This window comes from Ciconia boyciana, chromosome 8 (assembly GCF_034638445.1).
Source record: "Ciconia boyciana chromosome 8, ASM3463844v1, whole genome shotgun sequence".
Lineage (NCBI taxonomy): Eukaryota > Metazoa > Chordata > Aves > Ciconiiformes > Ciconiidae > Ciconia > Ciconia boyciana.
In genome coordinates, this window is record NC_132941.1 from 25,144,755 (window position 1) to 25,163,337 (window position 18,583).

An 18,583-nucleotide genomic window follows, 5' to 3' on the forward strand; every position below is an offset into this window, starting at 1 on the left:
CACATCTCTGCCCAGCTGGGCTCCCGACAGCGTGCAAGGCCAGAGGCACATGGGCAAGCCACTCTCTGGCTTGCCAAGGCCTGCCACCAGCCAGAAAGACCTCAGGAAGGTCTTTCCAACTTCTGGGGAGAACGGCAACCCCGCTGGTCCCATGTGCAAAACCAGACCCTGCAGAAAGGCCAGGGAGGAAGCAGGCAAATGTCTGGACGTGGAGGACTCAGCCCAGCGGGGCTTCCAGCGTCTTTGAGATTTATTGCTTCCTGTAACCCACGTGTGCACAGCCATCCACAGGATTCAGGGCCTGGGAGTCACCTGGCCTCCTGTGTGGGTCAGCCTGGCGTGAGCAGTAGCTCCCAGGTGCTGGGGAGCTCTGGGAGATCTCTGGCTGCCCACTGAAGCCTGTAAGGGGGGCACAAAGTGTCCTCCCCACAGTGTCCCCGGGCGAGGAGCAGCAGTGGAGGCTCCTGTGGTAGGAGCAGTTACCATGACTCTGTGGAAGCAAATGGGCTGGAGACTGCGGCAGACTAAGCAGGCAAGGGGATAAGGAGTAAGCATGCTGAGGAAAGCCCCGAGGGAGCCAAAAGGTTGAGGTCCCACTGAGATTTGAACTCAGATCGCTGGATTCAGAGTCCAGAGTGCTCACCATTACACCATGGGACCCCCTAGACATGTGCTGTCTTACCCCCGTGGCCACCCCAGCTGAGCCACATGCTCCTGGCTGAGCCTGGCCGTCTCTCCATCTCCCAAGTGCAGCCTTCCTCCAGGGCCACCGGCCACTCTCTGCTCACACAGGGCCTTTCAAGGGAGCGGCAGAGCTCTCTGCACAAGCCTGGCATGCCCTCTCTTACAAGACCCAGGCTGATAACCTGTGAGAACCTTGCTTTCGCCTAATTAGACCTGGTTAGGAAGTTTCCAGCTTAACCTCTTCAACACTGCACCTCACAGAGCACCTTCATGGCCCCGTGATCGGTCGTTCGATGCTTGCACTTGTGGTCTCTGCTGCTGCCTCCCTTCACCCCCGTGTCGGACAGCCTGCCAGTCTGCCTGTGTAAGTTATTGCCTCTCTCCTGTTTCTCACCTTGTAGCTCATCCTAAGCAGCCGTTAACCAGATATCCTTACTCTCGGTTGCAGTCCTAGCCGAGCTCCTGAGCTTGCCGAATGAGGCGAACAAGAGAGAGGGCAGCGGATGAGGTTCAACAGAGGGAAGAGCCGGCAGAAGGTGCCTAATGCTGATGCTCACACGATCAGTGCTTGTGGAAGCGTATAGAAGGAATAGGCTCGTGCTACGTCTATACATCTTTCCACTGAAGTCTGTCACTGCGTGAAACCAGGAGACTGGGCCTACGTTAAGGTACACTAGAGAAAACATGCACTTCAGCTGCGCTGGAAGGGACCTTAGCAGGTACTGGTGATTACCAGTATGGTGGTGAAGTGCAAGGGCCTGCTCAACTGGATCCGTGTTTCCCAGTGTAAAATGGTCACACCAGCTTCAGACACAAAACAGTGTATCACCTGTCACAGCAGAGCTGAATGATCTACACGAACTTCCTCTGCTCAAATGTCAACAGAACAACAACCTACAACCCTGCAAACAGACTTTGATGATATCAAAGTGATTGATATCACCTGAACCTGTCAATTGTTTTTGGAAATTGTAGCTTTGCGCTGGGATTTTACATTTGAATTTGTATTATTACTGGTCATATACTAACCCGTAAGAATTATTCTATGATACGGCCTTAGGTAATGAAGGAGTATGAGGAATATGTGGCTCTAAGACCCATAAGATACTGCCTGTTAGCTGGACTGGCACTGGTACATAAGGATGGTTGGTTTTTTTTCCCGGCATCTCAATGCTTCCAGACCTCTTCCGGAGTGACAGACACAACTTACCCCAAAGCACTTAGCAAGCAAAGTACAAAATGCTCTGTGCAACAGCCACTTGTTGTTTGACAAACTGGCTTCCACCAGCTTGCACAAACTTTCCTCCCCTGGCTAGGCGTATCAGAATTAGAAAGGGCTGTTGTGAATATATCTGCTGTAACAGAAGACATGGGTGATGCCACGGTTAACACTATTTCAGCCTTACAGTTAGAGGTAGAACAAGAATCTCAGGTAGCCCTGCAGAACAGCACGGCGCTGGATTATGTACTTGTCGCTCAAGGAAGTGTTATGTGTATTAGTTAACACCTCTTGCCGTACATACGCAGACCAAGATCAGAGAATAGAAATGGACATACATAAAACTCGAGGTGAACTTCAGATACTGCATGATATACCTGGAGAAAAAAACCCCTTTTGACTGGTGGGAATGACTCCCAAACATAGAAAGATGGTGAGGAAAAACTGCTTAAGATAGCATTGAAGTATACTTTGTTGAGATTATTAACTTTGGTGGTTGTGCATATATTTGGTTCAGCTGATCTTATGTTGTAGCAAATTGGTAGGAACAAGGCATGGCTCAAGCAGAGGCCAGAACAATGATGCTGAATATATTAGAGGATAAGGAAGAAGAAAAGGAAGAAGTGCTTGGACTAATGACTAGAAATTATCATAAAATCTAGAGGCCAGAACAGGTGATGGGACAGTCCGGCCCACGTGGTGATTGATCCTGGGCTCCCAGGAGTCTGCGGCCCTCCTACCATTCTCAGGATCTTTACGAGAAAGATGGTATGAGACTAGAAGTCTCAGAAAGTCTCATAGGCCCTTGCAGGCCTCAATAGTTACAAAAAAACCATTTTCAGCTAATGGTCTTGCCAGTCAGCACAATCTACTTTACAACGGAGTGGATTATTTGTAAGAGGATGCACTGTCTAGAGCGTCCTTTTCTGAAGGTGCCTGAAAAGGAGCTGTAAACAAAAGAAGGAGGGAGCGAAGGGAAGCGAGGTGAAACGAATTTTTTTGGAAATGGAAACAGATAGGAAGCATAAGGAGAAAGTTTAATCCCTTGCAATGATTTCTGTGAGTAATTACTACTCACAAAAGCCGCGGGGGGATGCTTGGTAAATTCAAATTGCAGCTGCTCAGCCATGGTAAATTGTGACCAACAAATGATCTGCCATGGAGGGCAAGAAGGCCTAACTGCAGAACTGGCTGCGTGCAGGAATGCTAGAGACAGAAGGACTCCCTGCAAGGGAGTGAAGTTTCCCTTGCTGAAGAGATAAGGATTATGGCAATGTTGTCTTGTAGGAATCCTGGAATGCGAGCGCTCAGGGGCCACCTTTGGTCAGCCAGGGGATGCACCCAATGCCAGGCTGAGGTGCCTGATACCGACGCTCACACGATCGGTGCTGGTGCAACTGTATGTGAGGAAACGGCTCGTGCTGCGTGTTTGCAGACTCCATGTAGAAACTCTTATGGAGGTAGGACTCCGTCCAAAGCGTTGCTCACTAAATCTTTATATTTAAGTGCAAACGTATGTTTAATTCACCTCAAGGGGTGCAATAAAAATTCCCCAACAACAGACATTGCCAGATGCACCACCTCCACGCTGACTCCTTTAAAACCACTTGCCAAATATTCGTGCTCCAGAGTTAAAAGGGAACCAGAGCTGCCTGCATCTAGTGAGGAAAATGAAGACTTCTGCAGATCATTTGGCTTTCTGGTTCCTGCTCAGGCATTGGACATCCCTTGCCAGTGCTGGCAAAAAGATCTAGACATACCTATTCCACCAAAACAAACTCTCTCCTGTCTCCCACCAAGTCACCCCACGACCTCCCATTTATCCTCCCTTTGCGCCTCCTCACTTCTCCTCAGCCAGACTCCACCTTGCCTTTCCCATGTATCTCTCCCACTCTTACAAGCCATTCCCCCTACACACCAACAACCTGCATGGCAGTCGTGGTCTTTCTTCAAGGACGTAGACACCACCCTACGTCCCCAAGAGGCTGGAGGTGCTGCCTGGAGGCCACCATCTTCCCTGCAGGAGTGTCCTCACCATAGTGCTCACATCAGGCTTGGAGTCCCCCTCTGACAAATTTGAGAAGCAGCCACCTCACAACTACCACCATCCCTGGTTGCCTCCACACAGGTGCCTTCCCTTCTTCCCTGGAAGCAGATGAGATGCCAGCTGGGGAGTGAAACCACCCCCACATGGCAGGATATCCCAGACGCCCGGCTGAGGACAAGGCAGTGGAGCTGCAGCTGTAGCTCCTGGGGTTATGCCTCTCAAGGCCTCTGGAAGCCTGCGGCCAGGTGCCTGTCATGCTCGGCGCAGGTCCCAACTGCAAGGCTTCCAGTGGAACAGTGCCTTGAAACTCCCAGGGAGCCAGGTGTCATTGCAGAGGGCGTGTGATCAGCAGGGCAGAGAGGGCTGGAGCAGGTAGTTGTGGCCGAGTGGTGAAGGCGATGGACTAGAAATCCATTGGGGTTTCCCCGCGCAGGTTCGAATCCTGCCAACTACGGGGCACAGTCCCCTTTTGGGCTCCCTGCAGTTGACCACGCTGCAGCTGTGGGACTCGGCCCCGCAGAGCCCAGGGACACAGCAAAACCCCTTGCGGTCCACGCCTCCCCCAAGAAATGCCTGGATGGATGGGAAATCTTGCTCCCATTTACAAGGTAAGGAAGTGAGGGGAAGAGAAAGGGCCAGCACTGAACGTGAGCCATGAAAGAGGTCCTTCTGCGCACACGTGGCCCTCATTGCTAATGATGATAGCCTGCCTGGGTGGTGCAGCATCTTAAGGAAGAAGGAAACCCTGAGAGGGCCCATGTGGAGAGGCCAGAGAAAAAGAAGGTGATAAAAGCCCATTGCTAGCGAGTGCATGGTTTGTCCCCCGCAGCCATGCCACTGAAAGCGGGGGATGCGAATGGCAAGATGCTAACTGCAGTACAGCTTGCTTAGGCGAACAAATGCTACGTGAGACAATGAACTTTTGTCAACTCAGAGTTGACGTGACCTGAAGACCCAGCCTAAACTGCCTCTCACCTGCTGAGAACACACAGTACTGACGATAAAAAGAATAGGAGATTTGCCTTAGGAAGCTAGGCGTATAAGCACGGCCTCGGTGCATAATCAGATTCCCCTGATTGGTTATGCATGCTCACATCTGCACACCCAGCCCTCTCTGTCCTGCCTTTGCTCTGTCCCCTCTGCCTGGCTCTGCATGCTCTGGCATGCGGATGGTACAGAGAACCAGCAGACACTCGCCCAAAGGCGCAGGCATCAGCACTGCCACCTCATCCCTCGCCCTCACCAACGGGCTCTACCAGCTCAGCCTGACCAGGGCATTTCTGGGACCCCTGGCCGCGTCCAAGGCTGGCCACCACCCAGTCCAGCTGGGCTGACCCCGTCCTGGGGAGGCTGGGGGCCCCCTCCAGCCCCAGCAGTGTTGGGCAGGTCAGGCACAGAGAGGGCGGGGTTTCCCTGACTCCCTGCAAGGCTGTGTGGTGAGAGAGGCAGCCCTCTGCTGTCCCAGAGCAGCAAGGGCAGGGCTGCGCCAGGAGGGAGGACAAGCTGGGAGCTGTAGGGTTGGCGCAGCACCACACAGACAGGGCAAGGCACTCGCAGACAGGCATAGTGCTGCAGCCCCCAGGGAGCTGGGTTTCTGGGCAGGGTTGCAGCCCTCGTCACCTCACTGGGGAGCAGCTCCTCTTCGCCCCGCAAAGCAGTGAGGCTGCCCCCCCGCACTGGGGTTTCCTTCAGCGCCTGCAGAGCCCGCTTGGGTGGTCAAAGAGAAAGTCCCCACCCAGGGTTATGGGCGGGAGATGTGGGCAGAAGGGCAAAGCAAGGCCCTTGTGCTTCCCACCCCCGGCCCACTGCCACTGAGCTTTCCAGGGAGACGTTTTTCCTGCCTGGTCATGGGCGCAGGTAAGAGGAAGGGAAAGAGGCGTGAGCACAAGCGCTGGTGCTGGCAGTGCCAGGGAGGGTCAGGCAGGGCTGTGGGAGGTCTCGGCTAAGGCGCCGGGGGGAGCAGAGTGGCGCAGCGGAAGCGTGCTGGGCCCATAACCCAGAGGTCGATGGATCGAAACCATCCTCTGCTAAGTCCTTTTTGTTCCTGCTCCTGACAACCGCTGACTCTCCCTTGCATCTTACAGCATCTTACACCTGCACTGCTGCGCTCCTGCTCCCTGGGCGCTCCACGGCCACGGCTCTCCCACTCCCTCAGCCCCTTCTCTCTGACACTGCCACCTTCTCCTTTGCTTTCTTAGCAGCCAGCACTCCCAAAGTGACCCTCAGCAAGGCAGGCTGGGGTGGGTGTGGAGCAGCAGGCAGAGCACAGCACAGAGCTCCCCCTGCGAGGCAGTGGGTGTCCTGGGGACACAGGCGTTTCTCCCTTCCCATCAGGCAGCTCAATCCCCAACTTCCCAGCCACAAGGGAGGACCTCCAGGGCTCTGCGGGCAGGGAGGAGGACAAGCCTGGTACTCGTTTGGGAAACACCAATGCGATTGACTCAACCACCTGGGGGCTTTCTCTGTCCTAGTCCGTTTGCTGCTGTGCCCACTTGTAGGTCCCGCCAGGAGCAGGGCCAAGCAGGTATTCCCAATGGGCACTGTATTGGCTTACACGTGGCTAGGGGTTGGTAGTGGAGGGAGAGGGGGTGCTGCAGGGTGGCCTCTGTGAGAAGAGGTAAGGGGCTGCCCTGTGCCAGACACAGCCAGTTCCATCTCCACAGTGGACCCACCGCACGACACAGCTGAGCCATCAGCAAAGTTTGTGGCGCCTCTGTGAAAACATATTCCAGAAAGGGCAGAAGACGCTGGGCAGAGAGAGGAGGAAGGAACAAAAAGAGTGGGGAAGAGCAGAGGGAAGACGCATTCCCCCTGCACCGCTTGGGCAGGCAAGGGAGTCTGGCGTGAAGGAGTAAAGTTGAGCCTGGGACAGGGGAGAGGAAAGGCGGTGTTTTATGTTTGTCTTTTTGTTTCTCACTACGCGAAGCTGTTTTAATTGGCAAAAGAATTAATTTTCCCCAAGTCAAGCCTGATTTGCCCACAACAGTTTTTGCTAAGCCATGTCCTTGTGTTTATCTTGACCCATGAGATTTCTTATACTGTTTTCAGTGCTCTGCATCCCCCTCAGGGTGGGGAAAGGAGGGAGCAGCTGGGTGGGTGTTTGGCTGTTAGGTATGCTTGCACCACCACAGGTACATACACACAAGCGCACGTACACGTGCGTAGTACATGCACAGCTGGCACACGTATGAACGCAGGTGGCGAGCGGCACCATGACCAGCACCCCAAAAAGCACTCACACAAGCGTGAGCGACACAGATGGCCCAACCCTGTTCTTTCCCTCCGGCTGCTCAGGACTGGAGATCGGTATTGGACACACACACACCCCCTCCCTCCCACATGCACAGCAGCAGGTCCCTTGAACCCTGGGCCGTACCACAGGTCTGCGCAGAGTCCATGCCCGGAGCTCAGTCCTGGTGCGTCCAGTGTCCTGCTCCAACCCTGGGCAGTCCCTGCTGCTGATCTCCCCTAGTCGGCAGCTAGTGCAGCTTGAGATCTCACACACAGAGAAGAATGCACACATCCCAGCAGCTTGAGGTCGTGTGTACAGGGAAGGAGGGGCAGGCCAGTCTCTCATGTGGAGGAGCAGGAGGCAGCACTGCATACAGGTGCGTTGGTGGTATAGTGGTGAGCATAGCTGCCTTCCAAGCAGTTGACCCAGGTTCGATTCCTGGCCAACGCAGACAAGCTTTTCTTCAGCCCAGCTCCAAGGTGCCTTGCATCTCCTGCAGGCAGCCTCTCCTGACTGGTATGATCAGAGCAGCACAGAGGCCCCCTAACCCTGGGCGAGAGAGGCACCAGCCCGTGCCCCGTCCTGTCCCTCTCCTCCCTCCAAGGATGCCTCCACTTCCTCTAGCCAGGGTCTCCCTCTTCATCCTTGGTGCTCCCTGGTTTCTCTGCCAGGGACCCCAGATGGTACAGTGCTGATACAGTGTCAGCTGTAAGGGCCCCGGCTGGCTTTTGGATGAGATCGGTGCTTTCTGCCAGCTGTGGGGGCTCCAGGCTGGGCTCCTCGCTGTGGTGCTGGTCTGGCCCAGAGCTGGACCTGCTGCTGCTGCTGCCCCGTTGCACCTGGCAAGAAAAGCATGGTGCTGTGGCAAGGTACACATGCCTAGGTGGTGGTCAGGGGCAGTAGGAGGAGACCTGTTCTTCATGTAATGTCTCAAAAACCTGTCTGTCTGATCTGAAGTAAAAATGGAGTGAATTTGCTCTCCATCCTCCGCCATCTTTTCCATCTATCCAGTGCTGACTGGTCAAACGTGGGGTTTCATCCCCTTCAGAGGGGATGCTGGTATGTACAATGCCTGTGTTCAGAGCACAGCGTTATTTCCTCTACAGCACTCTTGCCTGACAACAGATCCTGGTACAGATTGTAACTTGGTTTGAAATCCTCTAACAAACAAGAGTTCACGTCTCAGAGACCCTCTGTCTCCAGCACATGCGCAGAGCCGCTGGCCTACCCCGTTCAGGCTCCAGCATTGCAGAGACATCCTGAAGTTTACTGGAATTGGGTGTAACGATGTTCCTGGTAACTGAGAACTGAGACACCCTCATTTGTCTTGCAGCTTATGGCCGGTGGGCCAAGGGAAACACAAGGAGCCTCTCTCAACTAGACTCTCAACCTGAAGGGGGCACAGCTTCTCAAGTGACTGATTCCAGGGTTGCTTAAAGCAACAAAAGCAATGTTCTTCACTATGCTGACAGTCAAAACACCAGTCTGGACGGCGGGGTTGTATGCAGGGTTTGGGTTAGTGCAGAAATTACAGGCTGTCATTGGCAACGCTACAAGCAGGTGGAGTTACAAAGAGGGTGACCATGATTGCGCGTGCTCTCTTCCCTACTGAAATGCCCAGCCTAAGCCCGCCTTGCAGTCACACTGCTTACGTCCAGACCTGAAAAGCAGCGCTTTCCTCCTTTCCGCTCCATATTCATCCCCTGGAGTTTTTTTCCCACAACTTCTCTGAAAGAGAGACGTGCCATGACTGTTTTTCATATATGAAGTTTGCCAATAACAGTTAAGAGACTGAGGAGTTAACTCAAAAGCTCTGTATTAACGTTCACGTCTGAACAGTTGTCTGAAAAACCTCCCTGGGAAACTGGTTCCCTTCTGTGACCATCCTCACAGCAAAATAGGGTTACCGCGTGTGACGCTCCTTGTATTTCCACCTCTGCCCTTTGCTTCTTGCCCTCTCACTGTGCACCGGTGACAAGAGGATGGCTCTCTCTTCTTCACTCCGCCTGTTCACCCTTCTGCCCCAGGTGTTCGGAGACACACAGGAGGTGCCCCCTCAGCCCTTCCCTTCCCCAGGCTAACCAACCCCAGCTCTCCCAGCCTGTCCTTGTATGACAGGTGGGCCAAGTCCTTAATCACCTCAGCGTCCCTTTGGCAGGGCTGACAGAGCCCCTAGCTGCGCAGAAATGGGAATCAGCCACACAATGACACCGGTGGAGTCCCTGTAAGGGCACCTAGCATGCAGACATCCAGGTCTCCTGCAGAGGAAGGACACCTTGCAGAAGGCTTTCCACTTGCTGACAGGAACAGATTGGGCCAAGAGAGAAAGCAGAAGCAACAGCATTCAGTCAGGAGAAGACATGCACCTGCGCCAAAGTTCATGCTCCTCGAGCAGCATTGAGTGCTGAGAGGTTTTGGTGGTGCAGCATTGAGGAGAGTCATGCATCATCTGGGAGACTAAACAGTGACCCTGGATATTCCTTTGTTCTTGGCTGCATGCTTGCATGTGGGAGGCCTTGCCTCACTGCTGAGCACCTTAGGTGGTTTTTTTCCTCCAACACGATTGTGAGTAGCAAAGTGCATCACCAAAAGGAAAGGAGGCATAAACCTGACTTCCAAATGCCAGGACTCTGGCTGAGATTCAGGCTCAGAAAGGCAACTTGTCCCTGCCTGTTACTGAAGCCACCCTCCACAGCTCAGCTGAGCACGCGGGTCCATTTTGTCCTACCACCTCATTAATCCTTACCACAAACCACACTTGCCTTCCTGGCACAAACATCACCCTCAGGAGGCGCCACGTTGCCAAGTCTCCTGGCGTGTTCCTTTACACCCTGTGCCACCCACCTCTCCTATGCTGCCCCTCCGTAGCAGTACAGCAAACAGCTGTAGCCGTGTTTGCCTGCAAATGGTCAAAGGGCTCCAACCTCCTCGCCTTCAGCAGGACAACAGGCGGACTGGTGGCCTTCAAACCCATGGAAGAGTGTTGTCATCTCAGCCCAGTTCATAAGCCTGCTTCTGTCTTCTGCCAGGAAGTACTCAGGGCAGGCACTGAAAAGTCAGTGAAAAGTCACTGCTTCCTGAGCATTCATGCAGGGCCCGCTGGGTACAGTGGCAGAAGAAATGAGGTCAGCTCTCGAGTGCTTTCAGTGGCAGGACTCAAGGCTGACCACGAGAGACATCACAGGGTGCTCTGATATCGGTTCAGGGAGCTTCACCCACAACTGGCAGTGCTCCATGCTTGGGGACACTCGATGCCATGGGAGAGGGCAAGTTTTTCCCTCCACCGTTCACAGTAGAAAGTAGTAAGCTCAGGACAGAGTCTCCAGCTATGCTGCGCAAAGTCTTTAATGAGAAGGAGCAAATGCAGTGGCACAGAACAGAGACCAAGAAACACGTCTGCAGGGCTCAGGGAGGTACAGAGAATGGCCCATTTCCCAAGGACAAGCTCCACACAAAGCGCTTGCCTTTCCCCATTCTGCTCTACCTGCTGGCAATCCCAGCCCATCCTATGGATTGCCTTTGTCACACTGCCATCTTCATGGTGAGCGTGGCCAGGAGATTTTACGTGCGTTCGCGTCATATGGATTGCCTTTGTCACGCTGCCATCCTCATGGCGAGCGTGGCCACCAGTCACGGTCAAATTCAGCCATGAGGAATATCTCAAGTCAACTCTCAGGTGCTTTCAGTACAGGCTCTCGAGTAAACCCTGAGAGACATTTCTCCAATGGGTCATCATAGACACACAGGAGACTTTGGGTAAGTTCAGGCAGAAGGTCAAGACTGCACCATCCCATATGGGAGAAGAGACACACCTCTCCAGGGATGTGGCAAAGCTCCATGGCAAAGAAGGACCGTTGTGGGCTAGAGGGAAGCCCCTGGTGGGCAGGAGTGAGGGCCACGAAGGCCTTGCTTACGCTCATCAGGCTCTGCCACGGCCTGTTCTTTCTGCCCATGAGCCCAGGGAACAAAGGCAGATTCATAACGACAAAGAGCAGACCAGAGAGTCAGGCAGGTCTCTCTCAAGTGGAGATCTCTTGGGATCTCCATGGCCGCGTCCCTCGATGCTTTTTCCAACCAGGGGTCCTGGCTCAGCTTGGAAGTGGAGAACCTGTTGGAAACAAGCAAGTCGAGGTGTAGGAAGAGCTGGAATGAGGCTATGAGCCCTGGCATCCCTGGCACGCCTGAAGCTGGGGCACCATGTCCACCAAAGTCCACAGCACCATTGTGGGCCATGTGCAAACTCGTGTTTGCTGGGAGTTCAGGGTTTTTCCCAACTCTTCCACATCACAATGCCTCCCAGGTGCTCTGGGACACTGATCCAATGTCTCTTTGTGTTTGAAAAGTATGGAATGGGCCACCCCATCCCTGGCCCAGGAAAAAGAGCCGTGAGCTTTTGGCCTCTTGCCCTGAGCCTCTCCTCAAAGGAGGCCATCCAGGCCTTTTGGCCTCTGGGATGAACTTGCTGAGCAAAACAGACCAATTTGGGCGTGGGTCTCTGTCAGGGAAGGACGCGGGCATCTCTTTCATCACCCTCCTACGTGTTGATTTCCTTGTTTCCTACAGGTTCTCCGCTTTCCAAGCTGAGCCCAGATCCCAGGTTGGAAGAAGCGTGAGGACCTGGTGAAGTCGCCAAGGGACGTGGCTATGGAGATCCCAGGGAGAAGTCACTTGAGTGAGACCTGCCTGAGCCTCTGGCCTACTCTTCATCCTTACGAATCCGCCTTCGTTCCCTGGGCTCGAGGGAGGGCAGAAAAAACAGGCTGTGGCAGAGCCTGACGGGCGTAAGCAAGATCTTCGTGGCCCTCACTCCTGCCCGGAAAAGGGCTTTCCTCCAGCCCACAACGGCCCTTCCTTGCCGTTGAGCTTTGCCACATCCCTGGAGACGTGAGTCTCTTCTCCCGTATGGGATTGTGCAGTCTGGATGTTCTGCCTGAACTTACCCCACTGTATTCTGCATATCTACTATGACCGGCAGGAAGAGATGTCTCTCAGAGTTAGCTTCTCAGAGAGCTGCCGCGCCTTCCTTTACTGAACAATGAAATGGTACTTTATGCGAGACAGAGGCATTCCCTGAAACCTTCCAGAATGTGGTGCAGCAAGGAGCCAGCAGAATTACTTTGGCTTGGGGCTTTCTTGTTCGGTTGTTGCAGACTGAACCGGGAGTACCCAAAATGTCCATGGGATGGCAGCAAGAGAACATCCATGGAGTTTTCCATTTCCTCTCGCTCAGCTGTCCACTCTCCAGATGCTCCTTCACCAGCTGCTCAGCCTGACAAATGGAACCTTCGTCTCCAAAGCAGAAAGCAACCTTAATCCGTGCCTTCTGAGGCGTGCTAAACCTGCACAGGAAAAGGGGGAAAATGCAGAAGAAAGAGCAGGTGTGGGTGGTCGGGAGGGGAGCTTATGGCCAGTGGGCCAAGGGAAAGACAAGTAGCCTCTCTCAACTAGACTCGCTACCTCAAGGGGACGAAGCTTCTCAAATCTCTGATTCCAGGGTTGCATAAAGAAAACACAACGTTCTTCAGTGTGCTGACAGTCAAAACATCAGTCTGGGCGGTGGGGTCGTATGCGGGCCTTGGGTTAGTGCAGAATTTACAGACTCCCACTCTGTCATTGGCAGTGCCACAAGCAGGTGGAGTTACAAAGAGGGGGATCGTGATTGCGCATGCTCTGATTGCGCCCTACTGAAACGCCCACCCTAAGCCCATCTTGCAGTCACACTGCCTGCGTCCAGACCTGAAAACCTGAAAAGCAGCGCTTTCCTCCTTTCCACTCCGTATTCATTCCCCGGAGTATATTAACATTCACATCTGAACAGCTGTTATCAATCCACAATTCCTGTAACCTCGTCCGCCACTCATAAAGCCTAAAAGGCCCGTGGCTCCACGTTTAACCACCGAACACCTTCTTTTGAATGGTGTCACGCAACGCTATGGGGACAGGCAGCCTCTTTAGGCATCCCCGGTAGAATGTTGTTAGAATCAATCGTGTCTCATCCTGACTCTCCTGGGTGCCCAGGACCCCTTCAACGGAGAAGGGGGTACGTGACCCGTGGCTAAAGGCTGCCTGCCCAACAAGATGGCGTACCTGGGGTTAGGAGTAGGAGACACCGGTCACGATGGCATCTGGCAACTGAAATTATTTTTACGCTCCGGTACAGGAAACTTGTGTAACTCTTCGTGTCTCCCACTATGCTCTTTTCCAATAAAGGCAGGAGGAGAAAATGAAGACTGGAGACTGAGACAGCTTGTCCTGGGTCTTCGCTGCCAGCTTTACCAGAGCCCTGGGTTTAAGACGAGCCCCTGCCTGGGGATGCTGGTGGCTTTGCCCTGGAGAGGCGGTTGGTGCCAGGCCTGTACTTGGCTCCTGGGCACAGCATCTGGCCTGGTCACTACATGGTGGGAGGGGAGGGCTCGGCGCTACGGAGCTCCTCCAGAGCCCTGCAATGCCCGGGGCTCCTGGGGGGGCTGCACGAGGCCCTGATAGTGCTATGCCTTCCTGCAAATGTGGCTGGGGATGAGAGCGGGGTGGCTTTTGCCCATCTACCCTGTGCCTCTCCCCTGTGGGTATCCAAGTGAAGCCCTGGACGTTCTCCCAGCCTTTGGCTCGCAGCAGACACCTTTGTCTGACCCACATCTCTGCCCAGCTGGGCTCCCGACAGCGTGCAAGGCCAGAGGCACATGGGCAAGCCACTCTCTGGCTTGCCAAGGCCTGCCACCAGCCAGAAAGACCTCAGGAAGGTCTTTCCAACTTCTGGGGAGAACGGCAACCCCGCTGGTCCCATGTGCAAAACCAGACCCTGCAGAAAGGCCAGGGAGGAAGCAGGCAAATGTCTGGACGTGGAGGACTCAGCCCAGCGGGGCTTCCAGCGTCTTTGAGATTTATTGCTTCCTGTAACCCACGTGTGCACAGCCATCCACAGGATTCAGGGCCTGGGAGTCACCTGGCCTCCTGTGTGGGTCAGCCTGGCGTGAGCAGTAGCTCCCAGGTGCTGGGGAGCTCTGGGAGATCTCTGGCTGCCCACTGAAGCCTGTAAGGGGGGCACAAAGTGTCCTCCCCACAGTGTCCCCGGGCGAGGAGCAGCAGTGGAGGCTCCTGTGGTAGGAGCAGTTACCATGACTCTGTGGAAGCAAATGGGCTGGAGACTGCAGCAGACTAAGCAGGCAAGGGGATAAGGAGTAAGCATGCTGAGGAAAGCCCCGAGGGAGCCAAAAGGTTGAGGTCCCACTGAGATTTGAACTCAGATCGCTGGATTCAGAGTCCAGAGTGCTCACCATTACACCATGGGACCCCCTAGACATGTGCTGTCTTACCCCCGTGGCCACCCCAGCTGAGCCACATGCTCCTGGCTGAGCCTGGCCGTCTCTCCATCTCCCAAGTGCAGCCTTCCTCCAGGGCCACCGGCCACTCTCTACTCACACAGGGCCTTTCAAGGGAGCGGCAGAGCTCTTTGCACAAGCCTGGCATGCCCTCTCTTACAAGACCCAGGCTGATAACCTGTGAGAACCTTGCTTTCGCCTAATTAGACCTGGTTAGGAAGTTTCCAGCTTAACCTCTTCAACACTGCACCTCACAGAGCACCTTCATGGCCCCGTGATCGGTCGTTCGATGCTTGCACTTGTGGTCTCTGCTGCTGCCTCCCTTCACCCCCGTGTCGGACAGCCTGCCAGTCTGCCTGTGTAAGTTATTGCCTCTCTCCTGTTTCTCACCTTGTAGCTCATCCTAAGCAGCCGTTAACCAGATATCCTTACTCTCGGTTGCAGTCCTAGCCGAGCTCCTGAGCTTGCCGAATGAGGCGAACAAGAGAGAGGGCAGCGGATGAGGTTCAACAGAGGGAAGAGCTGGCAGAAGGTGCCTAATGCTGATGCTCACACGATCAGTGCTTGTGGAAGTGTATAGAAGGAATAGGCTCGTGCTACGTCTATACATCTTTCCACTGAAGTCTGTCACTGCGTGAAACCAGGAGACTGGGCCTACGTTAAGGTACACTAGAGAAAACATGCACTTCAGCTGCGCTGGAAGGGACCTTAGCAGGTACTGGTGATTACCAGTATGGTGGTGAAGTGCAAGGGCCTGCTCAACTGGATCCGTGTTTCCCAGTGTAAAATGGTCACACCAGCTTCAGACACAAAACAGTGTATCACCTGTCACAGCAGAGCTGAATGATCTACACGAACTTCCTCTGCTCAAATGTCAACAGAACAACAACCTACAACCCTGCAAACAGACTTTGATGATATCAAAGTGATTGATATCACCTGAACCTGTCAATTGTTTTTGGAAATTGTAGCTTTGCGCTGGGATTTTACATTTGAATTTGTATTATTACTGGTCATATACTAACCCGTAAGAATTATTCTATGATACGGCCTTAGGTAATGAAGGAGTATGAGGAATATGTGGCTCTAAGACCCATAAGATACTGCCTGTTAGCTGGACTGGCACTGGTACATAAGGATGGTTGGGTTTTTTTCCCGGCATCTCAATGCTTCCGGACCTCTTCCGGAGTGACAGACACAACTTACCCCAAAGCACTTAGCAAGCAAAGTACAAAATGCTCTGTGCAACAGCCACTTGTTGTTTGACAAACTGGCTTCCACCAGCTTGCACAAACTTTCCTCCCCTGGCTAGGCGTATCAGAATTAGAAAGGGCTGTTGTGAATATATCTGCTGTAACAGAAGACATGGGTGATGCCACGGTTAACACTATTTCAGCCTTACAGTTAGAGGTAGAACAAGAATCTCAGGTAGCCCTGCAGAACAGCACGGCGCTGGATTATGTACTTGTCGCTCAAGGAAGTGTTATGTGTATTAGTTAACACCTCTTGCCGTACATACGCAGACCAAGATCAGAGAATAGAAATGGACATACATAAAACTCGAGGTGAACTTCAGATACTGCATGATATACCTGGAGAAAAAAACCCTTTTGACTGGTGGGAATGACTCCCAAACATAGAAAGATGGTGAGGAAAAACTGCTTAAGATAGCATTGAAGTATACTTTGTTGAGATTATTAACTTTGGTGGTTGTGCATATATTTGGTTCAGCTGATCTTATGTTGTAGCAAATTGGTAGGAACAAGGCATGGCTCAAGCAGAGGCCAGAACAATGATGCTGAATATATTAGAGGATAAGGAAGAAGAAAAGGAAGAAGTGCTTGGACTAATGACTAGAAATTATCATAAAATCTAGAGGCCAGAACAGGTGATGGGACAGTCCGGCCCACGTGGTGATTGATCCTGGGCTCCCAGGAGTCTGCGGCCCTCCTACCATTCTCAGGATCTTTACGAGAAAGATGGTATGAGACTAGAAGTCTCAGAAAGTCTCATAGGCCCTTGCAGGCCTCAATAGTTACAAAAAAACCATTTTCAGCTAATGGTCTTGCCAGTCAGCACAATCTACTTTACAACGGAGTGGATTATTTGTAAGAGGATGCACTGTCTAGAGCGTCCTTTTCTGAAGGTGCCTGAAAAGGAGCTGTAAACAAAAGAAGGAGGGAGCGAAGGGAAGCGAGGTGAAACGAATTTTTTTGGAAATGGAAACAGATAGGAAGCATAAGGAGAAAGTTTAATCCCTTGCAATGATTTCTGTGAGTAATTACTACTCACAAAAGCCGCGGGGGGATGCTTGGTAAATTCAAATTGCAGCTGCTCAGCCATGGTAAATTGTGACCAACAAATGATCTGCCATGGAGGGCAAGAAGGCCTAACTGCAGAACTGGCTGCGTGCAGGAATGCTAGAGACAGAAGGACTCCCTGCAAGGGAGTGAAGTTTCCCTTGCTGAAGAGATAAGGATTATGGCAATGTTGTCTTGTAGGAATCCTGGAATGCGAGCGCTCAGGGGCCACCTTTGGTCAGCCAGGGGATGCACCCAATGCCAGGCTGAGGTGCCTGATACCGACGCTCACACGATCGGTGCTGGTGCAACTGTATGTGAGGAAACGGCTCGTGCTGCGTGTTTGCAGACTCCATGTAGAAACTCTTATGGAGGTAGGACTCCGTCCAAAGCGTTGCTCACTAAATCTTTATATTTAAGTGCAAACGTATGTTTAATTCACCTCAAGGGGTGCAATAAAAATTCCCCAACAACAGACATTGCCAGATGCACCACCTCCACGCTGACTCCTTTAAAACCACTTGCCAAATATTCGTGCTCCAGAGTTAAAAGGGAACCAGAGCTGCCTGCATCTAGTGAGGAAAATGAAGACTTCTGCAGATCATTTGGCTTTCTGGTTCCTGCTCAGGCATTGGACATCCCTTGCCAGTGCTGGCAAAAGATCTAGACATACCTATTCCACCAAAACAAACTCTCTCCTGTCTCCCACCAAGTCACCCCACGACCTCCCATTTATCCTCCCTTTGCGCCTCCTCACTTCTCCTCAGCCAGACTCCACCTTGCCTTTCCCATGTATCTCTCCCACTCTTACAAGCCATTCCCCCTACACACCAACAACCTGCATGGCAGTCGTGGTCTTTCTTCAAGGACGTAGACACCACCCTACGTCCCCAAGAGGCTGGAGGTGCTGCCTGGAGGCCACCATCTTCCCTGCAGGAGTGTCCTCACCATAGTGCTCACATCAGGCTTGGAGTCCCCCTCTGACAAATTTGAGAAGCAGCCACCTCACAACTACCACCATCCCTGGTTGCCTCCACACAGGTGCCTTCCCTTCTTCCCTGGAAGCAGATGAGATGCCAGCTGGGGAGTGAAACCACCCCCACATGGCAGGATATCCCAGACGCCCGGCTGAGGACAAGGCAGTGGAGCTGCAGCTGTAGCTCCTGGGGTTATGCCTCTCAAGGCCTCTGGAAGCCTGCGGCCAGGTGCCTGTCATGCTCGGCGCAGGTCCCAACTGCAAGGCTTCCAGTGGAACAGTGCCTTGAAACTCCCAGGGAGCCAGGTGTCATTGCAGAGGGCGTGTGATCAGCAGGGCAGAGAGGGCTGGAGCAGGTAGTTGTGGCCGAGTGGTGAAGGCGATGGACTAGAAATCCATTGGGGTTTCCCCGCGCAGGTTCGAATCCTGCCAACTACGGGGCACAGTCCCCTTTTGGGCTCCCTGCAGTTGACCACGCTGCAGCTGTGGGACTCGGCCCCGCAGAGCCCAGGGACACAGCAAAACCCCCTTGCGGTCCACGCCTCCCCCAAGAAATGCCTGGATGGATGGGAAATCTTGCTCCCATTTACAAGGTAAGGAAGTGAGGGGAAGAGAAAGGGCCAGCACTGAACGTGAGCCATGAAAGAGGTCCTTCTGCGCACACGTGGCCCTCATTGCTAATGATGATAGCCTGCCTGGGTGGTGCAGCATCTTAAGGAAGAAGGAAACCCTGAGAGGGCCCATGTGGAGAGGCCAGAGAAAAAGAAGGTGATAAAAGCCCATTGCTAGCGAGTGCATGGTTTGTC

The 18,583-nt window shown here is 53.3% G+C and overlaps 6 non-coding genes across 6 annotated transcripts; 4 read left to right on the plus strand and 2 right to left on the minus strand.

Annotated features, from left to right (window-relative positions):
- Positions 1-588: 588 nt before the first annotated feature.
- Positions 589-660, minus strand: TRNAQ-CUG (transfer RNA glutamine (anticodon CUG)). The gene has a single exon. It is a non-coding gene; the product is annotated as a tRNA-Gln (tRNA).
- Positions 661-4,322: 3,662 nt separating this feature from the next.
- Positions 4,323-4,404, plus strand: TRNAS-AGA (transfer RNA serine (anticodon AGA)). The gene has a single exon. It is a non-coding gene; the product is annotated as a tRNA-Ser (tRNA).
- Positions 4,405-5,908: 1,504 nt separating this feature from the next.
- On the plus strand, positions 5,909-5,980 carry TRNAM-CAU (transfer RNA methionine (anticodon CAU)). Its single transcript has one exon. It is a non-coding gene; the product is annotated as a tRNA-Met (tRNA).
- Positions 5,981-7,560: 1,580 nt separating this feature from the next.
- On the plus strand, positions 7,561-7,632 carry TRNAG-UCC (transfer RNA glycine (anticodon UCC)). The gene has a single exon. It is a non-coding gene; the product is annotated as a tRNA-Gly (tRNA).
- A 6,769-nt stretch (positions 7,633-14,401) lies between these two features.
- On the minus strand, positions 14,402-14,473 carry TRNAQ-CUG (transfer RNA glutamine (anticodon CUG)). The gene has a single exon. It is a non-coding gene; the product is annotated as a tRNA-Gln (tRNA).
- Positions 14,474-18,133: 3,660 nt separating this feature from the next.
- Positions 18,134-18,215, plus strand: TRNAS-AGA (transfer RNA serine (anticodon AGA)). The gene has a single exon. It is a non-coding gene; the product is annotated as a tRNA-Ser (tRNA).
- Positions 18,216-18,583: the final 368 nt, after the last annotated feature.